The sequence below is a fragment of the Chrysochloris asiatica genome, unplaced genomic scaffold (genome assembly GCF_000296735.1).
Source record: "Chrysochloris asiatica unplaced genomic scaffold, ChrAsi1.0 scaffold00007, whole genome shotgun sequence".
Classification (NCBI taxonomy): Eukaryota; Metazoa; Chordata; class Mammalia; order Afrosoricida; family Chrysochloridae; genus Chrysochloris; species Chrysochloris asiatica.
The window spans coordinates 15,294,307-15,299,649 of NW_006408525.1; the positions used below are offsets into that span (position 1 = coordinate 15,294,307).

Here is a 5,343-nt window from a genome sequence, read left to right on the forward strand (position 1 = left end):
CATATCAGATATTAATGAGCCTTCATTCAATCCTGATGCTGCATTTTTCTTTTTATAGTCCATCTTCTCAGATTGTTTGCCCAGTGTACAAATTGAACCAATACAGTGAAGGGATATATTCCTAATGTACATGTTTTCTGATTATAAGCCCTTGTCCCATTTGCTTCTTGATTTATGTACAGGTTCCTCATGAACACAACTAAGTGTTCTGGAATTCTCACTGTTTGAAATATTAATCATAATTTTTTATCATCTATGTAGCCAAGTACTTTGCACAATCAATAAAACATAGGCAGCGGTGTTTCCTGTCCTGTGTTCTACACGACTGAAGCTCCAGCCTTCGGTCTGACCTGGCTCTACCATGGCTTCTGGTTTGGAAAAGCTACAGAAAGATCTGGAAGAGGTAAAGGTGTTGCTAAAAAAGGCCACTAGAAAAAGAGTACGCGATGCCCTTACAGGTGAAAAAGCCAAGACTGAAACAGAAATCAAGAACTAGATGCGCAGAAATCACAAGGGAAAACAGACACTGTTGACAATGAGAAGCCAGCGGCTGTGGTTGCTCCCATTTCAATGGGATATACAATGAAAATCAGTAATTATGGCTGAGATCAGTCAGATAAGTTTGTGAAAATCTACATCACCTTAACTGGAGTCCAACTTACCCACTGAGAATGTGCAGGTGCATTTCACAGAGAGGTCATTTGATATTCTGGTAAAGGACCTAAATGGGAAGAATTACTCCATGATCGTTAACAGCCTTTGAAACCCATCTCTGTGGAAGGCAGTTCAAAAAAAGTCAAGACTGATACAGTCCTTATCTTGTGTAGAAAGGAAGCTGAAAACACACGTTGGACTATCTGACTCAGGTTGAAAAAGAATGCAAAGAGAAAGAAAAGCCTTCCTATGATACTAAAATGGATCCTATGAGGGGTTGATGAATGTCCTAAAGAAAATTATAAAGATGGAGATGATGATATGAAGTGAAGCATTAATAAAGCCAAAGGAGATACAGAATTTTGAGACATTTTAAGATCATTTTGGGAACCGTGATGTGGAAATACTATTTTTTTCAATAAGGGAATGTTGGTGAGCCAAACAGGTAAAATTTGACTTATCGTATTTACTCAGCCTTCTTCCACAAAAAAGGAATGAATTATCCATTTCCCACTGGAGGATTTATTTAGATAAAATACGTTTATTAAACTCCCCCTGCAAAGATGAAAAACAAAAACAAAAATCAAAACATAGGCAGACATCTTTCTTATCTTTCTTGTATTCTCTGCTTTCAGACAAAATCCATCTGATATCAACAAAGATATCACTTATTCCATTTCTTCTTCTGAATCTAATGAGTGTCTGGCAGTTCCTTGTTGATGTGCTGCTGCACCATCTAAAAAATATCTGCAGTGAAATTCTACTTGTGTGTAATATTAATGATGTTGTTCGATAATTTCTGCATTCTGCACATTTCTCTGAAATGGGCACAGATATGGGTCCCTTTTATTTGGTTGGCCAGGTAGCTGTCTTCCAATTTTGGGGACATAGATTAATTAATGACTTCCAGCATATGTTATTAGGCGCCATCAAGTTGGAACCGACTCATAGAAACCCTATGCACAATAAAATGAAACACTGCCCTTTTCTGGGCCAACCTCACAATTGTTGCCACGCTTGAGGCCATTGATGCTGCCACTTGGCCAATCCATCTTGTTGGGGGTCTTCCTTTTTTTCTCTGACTCTCCACCTTAACAAACATGATATCTTCTCCAGTGACTGTTGCCTCCTGACAATATGTCTGAAGTATGAGAGACAAAGTTTGGCCATCCTGGCTTCCAAGGAGCACTCTGGCTGCACTTCTTCCAACACAGATCTGTTGGTTCTTTTGGCAGCCCATGGCACTTGCAATATTCTCCTCCAACACCATAACTGAAAAACATAAATTCTTCTATGGTCTTCCTTATTCACTATCTAGCTTTCACATGCACATGAGGTTATTGGAAACACCATGGCTTGGGTCAGGCGCACCTTAGTCCTCAAGCTGACATCTTTGCTCTTCAACACTTTAAAAAGATCTTGTGCAGCAGATTTGCCTAATGCAATATATAGTTTGATTTCCTGACTGGTGCTTCCATGAGTATTGGTAGTTGATACAAGAAGAATGAAGTCATAGTACTTATTATTCTGAGCTATATCATATAAGTCAGATGGATGTGCTACTTTTAAGCATCTTTAGGTGTAGAATTTCCATGACCTCTTTACATTATCCAAGCATTCAAACTAAACTGTTCTACTTCATTGATATTTCTATGCTTCTTTAATTATTATGAAGCTATGAGAAGGAAAAAAAATAATAAAGCCCTTTCACCCCAGCTTCTACATAAAGAAATTAATTACTATTTCCCTCTGCAACCAAAGAAAAGAGTCCATTGAACTAATGGAAAGAAGCAAAATGCATTTGTTTCACAATTTCTTGGAATGAAATCTGTGATATAAATTCAATTCTTCATTTATTTTGGGAAAATACATCTACATCTGTGGCATTAGTATGACTGCCAATTAAATCTGCTACTGGGAGTACGTTGACACTTTAGTTCCATCTGTAATGATTTTTAGAGTTTCTAAATGCAACCATTCATTCCTATATAGTTGTATAATTATTGGTTTGCTTTTCCTCCAGAAGTATGGTTAGTGTTTTGAGCAATGAAAAAGAAATCAATGGTATGCATTTTACCTTGAGTTATTGAATGGTTCAAAAAGTTAACACTCTCAGTTGCTAACTGAAAGATTGAAAATTGGAGTCATTTAGAGGCTCCTCAGAAGAAAGGCCTGACAAACTGCTTCTGAGAACTCAGCCATTGAATACCTTCTAGAGCTAAGTTTCTTCTACTCTGATACACATGGGATTGCTGTGATTTGAGTAAATCAATTACGATGGGTTATTTTATCCAGTCTGATACCAAACATACACAAATATACTAGAGGCTTTGAACAATGTATCCCAGTCTATGAAGTTTGTGGTGAAATGTGGCTACAAGTGGAAAAAACAAAAAAGAAAGAAAGATGGTAATCCCATTGCCCAGTATTTGTAATGGTCAGGTTGTTGTTGTTGCTAAGTGTCATTGTCATCAAGTTGGTTCTGACTCATAGTGATCCTATACAAGGTTTCTGAAGAGCAGCTGGTGAGCTTGAACTGCCAACCTTGTGGTTCACAGTCCGGTGCTGATTCTACAGTGCCACACCAGGAGTTCAATAGTTATGTGGTGCAGTTGGATTAAGTGACATGGGTCTTCTAGTCATAGTCTTTGTAATTCCCACTTAATGACTGGATGGACCATGCAAATAGGGTATATGGAACTCTAACATGGGAATAGGTTGTTTTTGCCATCCTGCTGTGTATAAAATTAGCTATCTTAGAAGCAGAAAGGGGGAATCTAACTACCATCAAGGAGGAAGTTTCTGGAGTGGAGCATATGCTTTGGACCTCAGCATGCCTGAACCGCCTCTTTCCAGGAGACAGAAGGCTGTGAAGCAGAGGTGTGGTAGACTAAGAACACAGACATGTGGTAGACTTCCTGGCCCATGGAGCAACTAAAGCGTAGTACTTTCAGGCAGAAGGGTCACATCCAGAACCGTTTGTCTCCCAGGCAGAAAGCATTCTTGCAGAATGTGTTGCCTCCAGGCATTTAATCAGTAAAGTTAAGCTTGCTGACCCAAAGAGATAGAGCTGAGTGTTTTTGGTTGAAGCTTATGGCATAATGGAATGCTCTTTGGGTATTTATTGGCGGCTCTAACCAAGCTTTGTAACATTTACCTAAGTAGGTCAGAGGTCAAGGGGCCATGTGACTGAGAAGCAGAGGACTGAAGAGAGACATGCCTACAGCATGTCTAATGAATAAAGAAGTGTGTCCTGAGCATTTCTGACCCAGAATTCAGCTGTTCTGCAGGAGAAAGATGAGGCTTTCTGCTCCCGTAAAGGTTTACAGCCTCAGAAACCCCTGTACAGGGTCGCTATGGGTTGGAACCGACTCCACGGCACATAACAACAACAACAAACTTCCTGGTGTGTCACAGTAGGAAAAGCACTCGACCTAAAGGTAAATTTGAACTACAAGATTGGCAGTTCAAACTCACTAGTCACTCCTCGGAAACCCTATAAAAGGTTGTTATGAGTTGGCACCTACTCTATGGCACTTAACAACAACAACAATGACAACAACTTCCCTAATGAGGAGCACAGTAGCTCCATAGTATAAGCACTGGATTGAGAACCACAGATTCACAGTTTGAACCCGTCAGCTGCTTCACAGGAGAAAAATGAGGCTTTCTGTTCCCACAAAGATTTAAAGCCTCAAAAACTCTATACAAGGTCGCTATGAGTCAGAAACGACTTGATGGCACTTAACAACAACTTCCTTAATGGAAAGCATTGAACTACTGGCCACAAAGTCAATGGTTCAAACCTATCAGCCACTCCTTAGAAACCTTATACAGGGTCTCTATGAGTCAGAACCAACTCAACGGCACTTAACAACAACAATAACAATAACAGTATCCCTAATAAACCCCATAATTGTGATGTTGTCTATGAGTTCTGCGTGGCCATTGCAGTGGCCAGTACGTTCTGTAAGAGAAACAGTTGGTGTCAGAATTTGTGAAAGGGGCCATAAGCTAGAGACATGTCTGACCTTAGGCTGATGAGGTTGATTTTCTTCCCCTTTGTGAAATCAGCAGAGGTCAGAGGGCACCCCCACCCCAGTTTCCAACTACCCATTGCTCATCTCTGTAAAAGGAGTTGGTCAGAGAGAATGCAGAATATCACTTGTTTATATTACATACATCTCAAAACAACTGAGAAGATGCTTCAGAGAAATGTATCTCTATGAAGTTCTCTGCTGATATAATGCACAATGACAGACACAAGGTCACAAAAGATTACTAAATTGAAGTGGATAATCAAATGGACATAGGAAGGTGAGTCATAATGATTTCTATCCTGGATAATACAAGTCATCCCATTTCCCTGTAGTTAGTTGTAATAGCTTGAGGGTCTCTTGAGAGTCATTCGGGCCTTCTCTTTTTGGCCTGCCTACCTGCCCATCACAAATGAGCGCTACCACTGGTGACTCAAATCGTCTCCATTGACACATCTAATCAGCTACATTGTTGTTGTTGTCAGGTGCCATCGAGTCGGAACCGACTCATAGCTACCCCATGCACAGCAGAACGAAATAATGTCCGATCCTGGGCCAACCTCACTACCGCTGCCACAGTTGATGCCATCAATGATGCCACCAGGTTGATCCATCTCGTTGGGGGTCTTCCTCTTTTTCTCTGACCCTCCAC

General features: G+C 40.3%; 1 pseudogene; it reads left to right on the top strand.

Moving 5' to 3' along the window:
• The first annotated feature begins 361 nt into the window (after positions 1-361).
• Positions 362-1,020, top strand: LOC102816157 (annotated as a pseudogene).
• Positions 1,021-5,343: the final 4,323 nt, after the last annotated feature.